Source organism: Drosophila teissieri, chromosome 3L (genome assembly GCF_016746235.2).
Source record: "Drosophila teissieri strain GT53w chromosome 3L, Prin_Dtei_1.1, whole genome shotgun sequence".
NCBI lineage: Eukaryota > Metazoa > Arthropoda > Insecta > Diptera > Drosophilidae > Drosophila > Drosophila teissieri.
The window spans coordinates 1,053,782-1,067,309 of NC_053031.1; the positions used below are offsets into that span (position 1 = coordinate 1,053,782).

The 13,528-nt window shown below is 44.2% G+C and overlaps 1 protein-coding gene across 2 annotated transcripts in view; it reads right to left on the reverse strand.

Annotated features, from left to right (window-relative positions):
• Positions 1-13,528, reverse strand: part of LOC122615580 (protein bric-a-brac 1) — a 58,123-nt gene that overhangs the window by 4,343 nt on the left and 40,252 nt on the right. The gene's annotated exons all lie outside the window — the stretch shown is intronic.

Here is a 13,528-nt window from a genome sequence, read left to right on the forward strand (position 1 = left end):
AGGAGCTCTTTCCGCTCAAACTACGCTGACTTTTTTGCACTGCTGTTCTAATTCGCATTGCAACATCGAGGATACATTTAACTGGCTGACTGAACCTTCGAGTGGCGACTCGGTTGTCGTTGCTGCGGTTGTCTGTTTGCCGACTGTCGAGTGGCTTGCATCGAATTCACTAATTGCATAACAAAGTAACATTTGCATATTGTTCTACATATGTTAGTGGCTGGCTTTGGATTCGGATTCGTATTCGTATTCGTATACGGATCCACCTTGTCGATAACTTCATTACAAAAATTCGCCTGCCCGTGGAGTGTGGAAAAAAATACAACAGACTGAAGTGGTACTGGCTCAGGTGGGCACTTGTGCCCATTTAGCGTTAAGTATTACTTGTAACTTTTTGCCATGTGACTGACTGAGAGTGCTCCTATCCACCTCGTCCTTTCCACTCCCCCTCCCCTCCCCCCCGCCGCTTTTCCTCGGGGCCAGACAATGTGGCGATGTTCTCAGAAATCGTTGCTGCTTTTATGGGCCCAGGACATGCAATGGATGGATGGATGGATGGATTTACTTTTCGGCTCATTACGCCGCAAATTATATATTATTCACAAGTTTTTCTCGTTCGCCAGGCAAAATTGCTTTATTTGGGCAGGGTGACTAATCCAGTAGACCCATAACGTCACTATTAATTCTGAAACAGCACACATCCTTTTTCAAAACTCTGCATTTGCATGCATCTTTATATAACAAATACCAAATGTTTATATCAAACATTTTTAAGAGCTTTTTCTAGGCCTTTAACTATACGTTTCTGCCTGGTTAGAGTTAATTTCGCCCACTGATTATGAGGCAGGTTGCTAAACACTAGCGACTATTGAGGGTAATCACACTAATGCCCCAATCTGTCTCGAAGCGCGGACGACAGATGGCGCTGCTGTGCGTCCGTGTGAGTATGTGCCTCCGCGCGTGTGTGTGTGTGTGAGCTGGTACCCAGCTGCAGTTGCCTTCAATAATACGCCACGCCAAATGCCAAATAATTTATTTATTATATGTGCAGCTGACCAAAGCTGACTGGACCCCAAACTCACACACACACACGAACATATCGGCGGAGGTATATATATCCAGAGTCCTGAGTGAGATTTCATTACAACTCATTTGACAGTCTTGGTGCACTCGACGCTGCCAAAATGTCATAGCTGAGTGGCGTGCATCGAAAGGGGGCTGCGGGGGGGCTGGCGCAGGGAGTAGCCCACCACCCACCTTCCACCCTCCCTGCACCACCTCCCCAGATCCCCCCGATCCCATATCCAGCGGATTAGCGGACACGCATCGCGCACTGCCCCTACGCCACAGTGGACACTCCTGTTGTTAAACCTGTGCAGCTCACTGTTGTCAGGACTCAAAAGAAAGGATATCGATATGGTTTAATGGTCTCTTCTGTATGAAAAAAACCAACAATGCGCTGAAAATAATTCAAATACCTCGTTTTATTATCCAATTTGTGGGGCAAAATACTATATATCTTTAGTATTATAACTTATTATTAGTATTTAAAACTTATATCGTGGAGTTGTTCCTTATCGAGTTTCCACTGTACCTCATTTGTGAGCCTCAACACGAAATTAAGCGAAATGAAGTTGACCACGCTTCGATTTTGGCATCAAAGCGACCGTTACCGCTTGCTGCTTGACCCAACGCCCCCCATGCCACGGCACCTCCTCCTCCTCCCCCACCTCCTGCCACGCCCCCTGCTTTGGCTGCTGCACTTGCTGCATGCATTGTTAATACAATTCGAGTCCAACGTCAATAACCAAGTGCCACGAATGGACCATTAGTTGAGTTGCGTGGAGTTGAGTTGCGCTTCGCCTGATGCGGGCCCGTCTATATGTCCATGTGTCCATACGTCCATTTGTCCATATGTCTATATGGAATATCTGAACACCGCAGAGTTGTGCCCCCACCCATGTGGTGCATGCATCTGCATTTATGTATTCTATATATAATTATGCGGCTTAGCGATGGCTTTGCCTTGGCGGATTCCTCAATTCGGGCCCGAAACCCACGGAACTCAACTGCATTTGACGGCCCAGACAGGCAGCGAATTTAATCAATAGTAAAAGTGGTTTCTTAAAGCGCAGAATAATATTCCCGATCATACTGGCAGGCCTCAATGTTAAACTAGGAATTTATGAAAGATTCATTGGGAAACCCGAAGCCTTAATATAAACTTGAAACAATTTGGATTGAGAATGCAACAACTTTTGAGGCTTTTCTTCACTCAAATTGCAATTAAGTCATATATTTTCTTGTCTTAGACTCAGTAGCTTAATATTTCATATTTAATTAAATAATTTTCTATTCCTAAGATTTCTGCATTAGGGAAACCAATTAATTTATAATTTATAAAGATATCTTCAATCAAAAGAACTTAGATATTCCAGAGGACCTTTAGACATATTTTGAGGTACTTGTAAGCCAGGAATGCATTGTAGGGTTGATTTAGATTGAAAACTGATCAAAGCTGTTAAGAAACCGCCTCCTTCCCATCGATCCCCCTTTTTTGGGGGCTGGCTTTCCGGGTCGTTCGGAATTCGATTATCTGAAAACGCTGGGGCGTTCGCATCTTCCGCCATTTTCTGTCTGGAAACGCCCCATGTCACAGAACCGGGAAAAAGGCGTTCCGTGCGACACCGAAACCTTTTTTTCGTAAGTTAACCTCGGTCTTTTTGAGGCAGGCTTCCAAACTGAGCCCTCTGTCAGATTTGTGGTCTCTAGTCAGGCGTTAAGACCGCATCAATTGGGCGTGAAGGAGAAGTAACCCATCCCCACCCCTCTCATCTAAAGATTCCTTACCTCAACCCCGGAAAACGTCCGAGTCAAGCGGCACTTGTGTGCCTCTTCTGAGGTTTTGGTGGCGGGGTGGCTGCCACAATTTCTGATTCGCTTAAGCGAGAAGCCTCAGACGCCTCAGAGGCCTCAGTTGTCGTGGCAATGCAATTTAGCCAAATTCGCAGCGGGAAACGCCAGCGGAAAGGCTATAAAACCAGTAAATAATTGTATACATTTTTAGGAATTTCATGTGTGTCACAAACCCATCTTCAAAACGATATACCCCTGTGTTTACTGAGTCTCGCTGGTGAAAGAATCGAGCTTGTTGGGGAGGAAACGCCTCACACTCATCCTCTAACTGGACAGATTTGCCGTGAATCACCCCCACTTGTTTTTCCAAGGAATTCCCAATCTTTTGACGCTCAGGAAATTGTCAAGTGCCGCCCAAAGTGTGTGGCTGCGATTGTGTGCGGGTGTGATTGGGTTCATGTTTGTGTAAAACCGAAAATTAATTAGCGTGAAAAGCATTATTGAAAGCCAACTCAAATAGGCTGTTAGCCAGCAAACGGGGGTTGGGGTAAAACTTGCATTAGTTTTTCGGTCTAAAACCAAAGTCGGGCTCATTTCCTAGGCTTTTCCTTGCAAGCAGGAAGAAGGAGCACATGTGGTTTAATTTGATTTAGTCGCAAAACTTGCAGCCAATACTCGACTTCATTAAAATTCTGCAGCAACTGAATCAAAATCAACTTGGGCCTCGTAGTTTTTGGCGCGCACTTTGCTACTTGAAACATCAATTACATCGCGGGGGTCTTGGGGGCGATGGGGGCGGTGGGGTGGGTGTTCCCATTTATAGGAATATATTTCCTATATCCTCTTGGCGGCTCCACTTCTTCCCCTCCTCCCCATCCAGCCTGGCGATATCCTGCAATGCTCAGCCCTTAGGCGCAGCCAACGAGTCGTTGTGAAGTGTGCTAGGATTTCACTTGAAAACTGCAATCAAGTGAATTTTGATATATATACACACACGGAGAAAAATCATCAGATTCTTTAACCTTTAGCAGGTTCAATAAAAATAGTTATTAAGGAGGACATCTTCTTGTTTTCAGTTTAGACAACTTAAAACTGCAGTCTAAAGTTTAAATTTAATTTATCTTCGTGACTAGTTGTTTTCACAGTGCATCTGCATGTGGAAAAACTTCATGGATTTAATAATCAAACCATTCGATGGTTAAAATGTTCCTCGAGCAGCTCTTCAGTTCCCTCATCGAGCTTTCTCCGCTCTCGACTTGTTCGTCATTTCCTGTACAATTTTATTATATTTCATACATAACTGTTACCCCGTTCGCCCGCCCCTTTTTAAGCCGCCCCTTTTCCCGATTTATATATCTGTATATGTATACGAACGGATATAACCGGCGATAACAACAACACGAACTGCCAGCGGAGAACGCTGCCTGTAAAATTTATACAAAATACAAATCGTTCGCTACATTATGAGGAATATGGCTCATTGGGATGGGAGTGGGTGTGGGAATGGGTGTGGGTTATTCCCAAGGGACAGGAACCGGGGTTAGGATAGTATATTTGCTCATATGTTTGTTGCATTTGGCATTTCGCTCTGGGTGAGTGGAAATAAAGGAAAAATCAACGAGTGCCGAGCGTGGAAGTGTTCAATACATTTTTACCGCTGAGTTAAGCTTGAATGGAAATCAGGGGTGTGGAAACCGTGGAAGGGGTTTTTAAATTAGCAGTGGGTTAGTTGAAAATAAGTGCAAGTTGTAAACTATACAGAACAAAATGGTTGTCAATCACCAGAAAATAGTGGACATGGTATTCTTCACAGGATGCGTCAACTACCCAATGTTGCTTATGCCCTTAGGTGTTTTTCAATAAGTAATTACTCATTTGGCTCCACTTTACCTGTAATTAAAGCGCTCACTCCGACGTTGCTTTGTTTCGAATGCGTTGTACTTTCCAGACTAATTGCGGCAATCAGGTGTAGCCAATCTTCACTGCCCCCAGCCAACTGCATAAACTTTAATTTTGTTTTGCGCACAATTTTTTATCATGTTTTGTTAAAAAACTGCAGTAATTTATACATCGGGCATAGAAAAAGAGAGAGAGAGGAAAAGTTTCGCAAACGCAGCCAGAATGCAGAATGGAGTGCAATTGGTAGTGTAATGGCAGCCAGCGATCAATCGGCAAAATAATGCGTTAACTTTTACGTAAAACGTAAAACAAACAACAGGGCCAACAAACACAGCACACGGCACACGCAACTTTCCAGCAGACCAGAAAACAAAAAGGAAACAACTTTCTGCAGCTCAAAACAGGCGGAAAAAGCGATTAGAAAAAATTATTGCATACGTCGAGGCTTCGATAACCGACTGCACAAAAAACAGAAACGAACAAAAAGTTTAAATACCGCTGAAAGTTCAGACACACGCAGATATAGTACGCATTTCATACTGCGATGCGAATGCAACTTTGGCGCGCCAATGATTGCCATGATTTAATTTATAAACGCTGTAGTTGCACTTCCGCTTTATCATGAAGTTAATTACATATAAATAGAAGCATTTCATCAAAGTTCCTTTCAAGCTAGTTTAGAGATCTCAGTTGTGTCTGCTGCATAGCTAAGCTCCATGTGCGTTTAAAAATCAGCAGAAAAATCAAATCAAGACGCGGCATCAGTGACTTAATGTCAATTAATACGGCTGTCCATCAAGAAAAATAGATATTCAATTATTGGCAAATTAAAATGCAAACAAAACGCAGCCGGTTTTGGCTATTGCTTTCCGATTCGTTTAGGCCGCCATAAATTGTGGCACCTAATAAATTGACACTCTGTCATTGTGCGGCATTTACAGTTTATAGTATGTGTTCGCACTCCCCTCCTCCCCCGCTGGTGACCCAGACGCCCATTCCCCGCAGGATGTTTCCCTTTTTTTTGGCAGGCAGGCTGTGTGTGTGCGGCATGCAACAATTGTGTGTGCAGCCGAACATGAAAAAAAGACCAACGGACCAACAGCCAAAATGCAAAATCCACCCCAAACTCCAGCTACGACTTTGGCATTCATTCGGTGTCCTGCCCCACTGCCCCTTGTTTTTGTTGTTGTTGCTGTTGCTGTTGTTGTGTGGTGGCCACTGTGGTCGAGTTGCGGTGCACCGCAGCGTTTAAAATGGTTTGCCAGTCATTTTTTCACATCATTGATTGCTTATTAGATTATAGACCGCGCCACTGACTCGCTCCCTTTTTTATATATTTTATTTTATTCCGCTCGTGGCACGTGCAACGCCGCTCCGCCTCCCGGCCGTAATGTCCTGCCCACAGCATGGGAATCACCATCACCATCACCATCAACAGTAGCTGCCAAAGTGCAAAGCACATGCACACACCATGTTGCATCTGTTGCAATTTGTGCGCCTGAACGTAGGCAGCACCGCTCTATATTGGCCAAATATTTTCGCACGGCTTTGGCATATTTTTTATGGCCAGCGACCATTAAAGATTCGTGATTTATAACTTCGAACATTTGAACAGTTGAACAGGGTCTGCCGCCGTGTGCATTTAGCTCGATGAATAAGTAAAAAAGGATAGAACTCCGCGGAGTAATTGAAAGTGCTGCTGGCGGGCGCAGTCTATGAGGCCAAGGATATTTATACACACAGCTGAGGATATAAATTACCAGAAAATGTACAGATGGAACATGAAATAGAGATGACGAATCGTGCCGCATTCCTAAACCCCCTGCCATTTGTATATTTATCTCGGGCGTCTCGCTGGCCAACTTTATTTATATAAATAAATTAAAATATGCAAATGCACATAAACCTGAAGACGAAAGCCCTAATTCGGCGCTGCTGCCTTCCCGCTAGTCTTCTGATTAAGGACTCCCAGACTTCTCCTTATCTCACCGCGATTTCACGTCTGAGAAATGGCGAATCGTCTGCGGGAAAATGTCTACCCTGAGCTTTTGCGCTGGAGCATGGCTAAATTTAATTTTATATTTTATGTGCGCACATCAAAAAATCCTTGGCTCGGGAGAAAGTTGTGTGGCCCTAAAATATGAAAAACAATTAAGCCGCCGTCTGGCTCTAAATTCGGGTGGGTTAAAGTGGGTTGTGGTGGGTGGTTTGGGTGGATTGGGTGGATTGGGTGGCTCAGGAAAATGGCTGACTGGCTGAGCGGTTGAGTGGTTGAGTGGCTCGGGGCTGGTTCGCTTTCATTTTCCCAGTGCAACATTCAAATGCTGCAACAAAATGAGTATTATGTATTTCAATTCATAATGAATTATTCAACATTCGGCTTGCATTTTTTATAAGACAGCGCGGCAGAAACTTCACCTGGAAAATGGTTGGCACCGGAAAACGGGAAACGGGCAAGGGAAAATGGCTAAGGAGGCAGGGCAGCGAGACAAGACATTGCTGCAATTTAGCCATGAAACGAAACGAACAACGACAACCAAAACAACCGAAACAACAGCAACATCAGCCAACAACGAGGGGCAGACAAACCTGACACTGGCAGTCTCAATTTCTCCACTCATTCCTAGTCCCATTGCCTTTGCCATTCCCGTTCTCATTCTAGTTCTCGTTCCACCTGTCGTTGGGCAATAAAATTTAATAAATTATTTACGCTGGCAAAATGCATATTTGTTGCATCATCAGAGTGGAAAACGGGGGAACGATCCGAGATTTTCTTGAAGTTTGTGCCGCTCAATAAGTTTTTGGTTCCATGCACTTGGAGAAATCGTTAGGTGACTTACACATCTAAAGAGTAGTAATTTGTGTACTATATGAATGCAAAGGTTTGAGCTGAATAATCCTGTCAAATAGTTTCTAGAGATAGTCAGCTTCACAAGTATTTGATCCTATGTGGAACTATTAAACTTAGTATGCCAGGTTTCTCAACGTGTCTTATGGTTTTTGCAGTAACCCACTCTGGACTCGATTCGCCGACGAGGGCATTCACAAAAAGTTTAGTTCGTTAATCTATGCAGGCGGCGAGGAAAGTATTTTGCATACGGAGAAAGGTGAAATGGTGGCAAGGTGGCGAGGTGGCAAGGTGGAGCGTTGTTGATGGTCTTTGGCTGTCCGTCATTTGGTTTGTTAGTTGGTTGGCCGCTTTCGCTGCCGCTTTCCAGGTCATCAGACGCTGCTCCCCCCCACTAATATGGTAGTATATGGTAGTCAAGCGCCAACATTTCGTTCTATTTTAAAGACATTTCATGTTGTTGTCAGCCCCCGAGATTGGCACTTGATTGGCGTATATTTCCTGTTGCATATTTAACTTTCAGCTTACTGCCGATAAAGTTTTCCAAGTGCATTTCTATTTGTATAGCTCGACCAAAGCTATTTCCAAGTGCCCTCACATTTAAGGCCTTTTGGGCTTTAAGGCGGCGTCTTTTTGGGGCTTTGTGGAGCCCATTTAATTAAATAAATGCAATAAGTAGGAGTCGCATGCATTGACATTTCATCTGTCGCGTAATTTATAATTTCTGCTGCCATTATGGTTGCAACTCCTTCCCGTTGCTGCCCCTTACATTGTTGTTGACTGCGGCGTGCTGCGCTGCGCTGCTCTGCTCTGCGAATATTTCGCATTAATATGGCGGAAAATCCATAATCGAATTATAGCTCTGCGGCTCTTTTGTTTACCATCTCACTGTATCTGTATTTTCCCTCTATATGTGTGTTTGTGTGTGCGTGTGTGTGTGCTCGGCTCGCTTGTGTGTGTTTGTATCGCTTTAATTGAATCCTTAACACTTTTGAGCTACTTACGCCCAACACGTTGCGTATGCGTAACTTGTTATTATTGCCGGCTGAATTGTTGGTGCCATTGATCTAGGGATGGCAAACACTTTCGAGGAATTAAAATTAAATAAATTGTGCCATCCATAATCCTTTCAACTCGGGTATTATCGCTTAAGACGTTAAAAACTGCAGGGCTTATTTGTAATTGGTATTTTAAATCAATTTGCTGTTCAAAAGCAAATGAAAGATTCAAATGAATGGTGGAGCGTATTACTACTGATATCAGATAACATGAAATAACACTAAGTGCATACACTTCTTATGACTTGGAGGTACTGTCATGTGCTCTGAACGTGGTTAAGCATTCAGGGTTACAACCTCCTGTTTTAATCCCCTTCTTTTCAGAACTGCGCATCCCTGAACCGCTGACTCTTTTCCGATTGATTTCTCTGCTTTCAATAAACTGAAACAAACAATCACTTTCCCCCCGTCGGCCGTTTATTCCCCTGCAATTTTTGCAGCTCCAGGTTGGCGCTCCTCCCCGGCATTCGATTATTTTTATATATATTGCCACACGCAGCTTATTGGCATATTGACAATTACACGGGCGATACATATAAATTAAGCAAACGGCAGATCGGTTGAAAGGGGGCGGTGGCAGGATTTGGGGTTGCAAGCTGGGAGTTGGGAGCTGGAAGCTGCGAGTTGAGACTGACGTCGGCTGCTTGATGTGGCTGACCAAATTTAATTGACAACTTACTGTTGCATTGACCAGTGGGGAGTGTGGTCGGCTGGCGGGGAAGGTGGGGAGGAGATCTGAGGGAGGGGATCTGAGGATCCGGGATGGCAATCTGTCACAGCCCAAAGATACAGGTTGACCTGGGCCAGGCTTACAAATTAAAATTCAATATTAACGACTCACACCAGCAAAAAAGGGAAATGTACAAATAAAATGAAAATAATTCAACAGCTGCAGCAGACAGGCCATTGATGATGAAGTGACTGGCAGTGAATTTCCATAATCGCAGTGACTTCATAAAAATTAAGCCGCGGTTTAAATATAATTGGGTCTAGGGGATACAAATTGTGGAATAATGAGCACCAATTTCGGAAAAATATATTTATTTCACGCTTAACGATAGAATACAAAATGAATCAAAGATATTCTTACGCGGTTTGGAAATTCTACAATATAGTTACTATAGCACGTGTCACCTTTTAATTAGTTTTATAACTATGTACGAAGAAATTCCCAAATTAAGTATTCTTATAAATGAAATTCGGAGGCGAAGGTAATAAAACACTCGAACACCTCAAAAGTCGTTTTCCTCAGTCTCCCATTTTCCTGAAATGCGCGTTTGCGGGTAAATATTTTTAATACGCGTCGCATCCAACCGCAATACAAGGCAATTAAATATTTCGAAGCGCAGGCAAAGAGGTCCTTTTCCGTCCCCCATTTTCCGGCCCTCAAAGTGAGGCAGGAAAATGCCTGGCAGCGTAAAAAAACGCGAACAGCAAACAGTTTACCATGCTCCTGCTGCCAGTGGTTGAATTCAGTTTCTGTTTCTGTTTCAGTTCTGTTCTACTCCATCCGACATCTGCATCTGCATCTGATTGTCGCTATCTTTTGTTTTCATTGCTGTTGTAAGAGGTATTCGACAGTGTCGTAGGCATATTGAACATATTTTTTGAGTAATATATATTCCTATACTGTAACTTATTTAAATTACTTTGGGTTGCCGGCACAAACTCGTCGTATTTGGGTGTGTTTCTTCGAAAGTTTTAATATTGGAATTAATGATATAGTATCATATAGTTTAAAGATACCAATTTGCATGATTTTTTAAACATAACAAGCACATTTATACACAGTACTTTCCATTCGATTAAGCCAAGAAGATATGCTTGTTTTTCCCGCTATTGTTGTTTCTGCTGGCGGCAGCGGCGGAGTTGAATTCGCATCCGCAGTCGGTTTCGGATTCGCGTTGTCTTTTGTTTTAATTGGCGGCCATAATAATCAAATAATTTGTTTATTGAAAACATTTTTTACAATTATGTAAACAACAAATTGATATCCGAAATGAAAAATGGCTTCACTTGGCCACGGCAATATTCTTGTTTAATCGTCTGCGGATTGTCAGTGGAAAAGCTGGCTTTCCTCGGTGGAGAATGCAATTATTATAATAATGCCATCTCCCTGCCTCTTCCGCTTGCACCGCCTCGACACTTTTCCTCGCCCAGTTTCCCTCCCAGTTTCCCTCCCAGTTTTCCTCCCAGTTTTCCCAGCCCTTTCTGCAGCTTGCAGTCTGGCGTCAAATGTCGCACTTTCGGCTGGCGTGGAAAATTCGTCGCGTGTCGGATGCCTCAAGTGTCAAAGTATGCGGCGGATGATTAAAAAATTCCTGTCCTGCGGCATGTCCGGGGACAGGAGGTTAATTAAATATTTATCGGCGAATTATCAATGCAGCGGATACAATTGATTTGTGTTATTACTTAATGAAGACATCCTGTACCTTCCCCATCTCTGATAACTGACATGAGTTGCCTACTTTCCTGCAGCTGAGTAATTTACATTTTGTAGTAATGAGTCCTGGTTCTCTTTAAAGGGATGTCTGGTCCTATCACTTATGCACTCTCGATGTTGTTGAAAAACTTAGCTTGCCACATGGTAAAATCGGAAAGCCTCAATTTTCTGCGGTTTGGACTGTCTGTCAAGCCGCAAAATAACCGCGGCAGGATAATGGCGAACGCGTCTAAGTTCGTATTTCGGCTCTTGGAAAACGATTTTAATATCAAATTACTGGCAAAAGTATTCATCATGCATACGGCCGACAATTATCGGACGCAGATTCGGAATAGTTTTAGTTTTTGGCTTTTGCACTTGATCGAATTTCCCCCCCCGCCCTTCCGCCCCACCCTTTGGTGGATACCCGTGGTTGGGGTTGCCCACCGCCCACCATCCATTCCCCTCCATCAGATGACAGTTTGTTGCCCTGCCATGTGCCAAACAATTTGCTAGCTAATTTGTGCTATGCGTCCGAAAGGGGTGGGTATTTTGGAATTGGCAGGGGTTTGGGGTTTGGGGGGCTGGGTATGCATTTGATAAACTGTCAGGGAATGGCAACTTCACTTTGGGCATATTTAATGAAAATGTTGCCAAATGGGTTCCACGAACTGCGCGCCCGAAAGGGGCGAGGTGGTCTGATTCTGACGTAACACTTTGGATGCGATTTGACATGACAAATATGTGCGTTTGGGCGATGGCAAACTGTTCGAGGCCTCAGCCCCAACCCCCAACCCCCTGTCCCATTCCCTTTCCCATGCACAGCCACGTCCCCGGTCCCCAAAACATAATCATAATCATCCTCATCGTCATCATCTTTCGGTGATTATCGTCATTATCCAGGGGCGCTGGCAATGCTTATGGTGCTTTCGACTAACGGGCGACACTGGAACCCATCCTGCATCCTGCATCCTGCATCCCGAGTCCCGAATCGTGCAACTGCATCCTGCAGCTGCAACGTTTCGCATTTGCGCATTGCATGATTCAATAATGATTGAATTAATTGCGTTAATAACTGACACTAGCCTGGCCGGCAGAAGGATCCTCGAGGACCCCCACCCCCCCTGCACATCCTGTGCCGCTCAAAGGCGCTTTGTGTCTCCGGCTCCACCTTCTCGTCGATTTGAACCCGTCTTAAGTGTGCGCGTGGCAAGCCGTAGACAGAATCCGGGCTCGCAAATCGAATTTGTTGCTAAGTAGCCGCAGCCTTAAAGGGGCCGTTCGTTTGGGGCTTCGGGGGGATCACGGGTGGCTCACGGGGGGCAATTGGAGGTCTCGAATTTCTGATTTTGATTTGCGCATTACGCATACGCCGTGTGTGTGGCATGTGGTTTCTGCTCTGTGCTTGTGTGTTTGTACAGGTCAGACTGCGTAATTGTGCCACTGAGGGGTGTTAAGCAATTGTGGCATCCGGCTTATAAAATTAAGTAATCTTAAAGGACTTTCAGTTTTTTGTGATGAATAAACCCACAAGTACTGAAGACATTTGGGCATTCCAGATGCTTAATAAGATGATGCTACTGCCTTGCCATTTCATCCACCCAAAGCAGGCTTCACTGCACTTGCCTTTGGCTGCGTTTCTGTTTAGTTTCGGGTTTCGTCTCTGGACACTTTGCGGGAGTGACAGTGGCAGGTTGTAGTTGTTGTTTGATTGATAACATGCGATTAATAAAATATTGAACGGCGAGCAACACCCGCACACCTCGGGCTCCCAAATTTGCATGCGACATTGCAGCAAAAATGCATAAATCACAAACCGAGGGGCAACACGAGGACCAGCGGGAAAATCTATAATAAATGGATGAGCCCTGGTCAGTTTTTGTGTGCGCTTATTATTAGATGACTAATATAATTTGTTTATTTGCCGTGCTCTCCCAGACTCAATGCGACTCCGATCCGGATCCGTTCCGGCTGCCTGGCCTCGGATTCGATGGGAGGCGGTGGTGCATCTTGTTCTTTGTTGCATTTTAATCAGGCAAATGTATATGTTGTATATTAACATATGTGCACTGCAAACCTGCACACCTCTGCACACCAGCACGGCGATGCATCGAAGTATTTCCTCGCTTTTGTATCAATGATAATTATTTTTCTGCCTCGTCGCCGTTGGCTGCACACACAAAAGGAATCAAACAAAACTTTGTCCTTTGTCTAAAACATTGATAAGCGGGGAAAGGGGGGAAAACGGCGTGCCAAATTAAAAGTGAGAAACGAATGCGAACACACAAAGGTGCCAAAGGTTTTCCTCCCCAGCCCGCTCGCCTGTCTCAGTTTTTAATATTTTTTCCGCAGCTCGCGAGTCAGCGAGTTCTGCCTTTCTTTTCGGAAAAACTTATATGCATATGCGCGACAAAAGCAAATAATAATCCTATAGGACAATGGCAG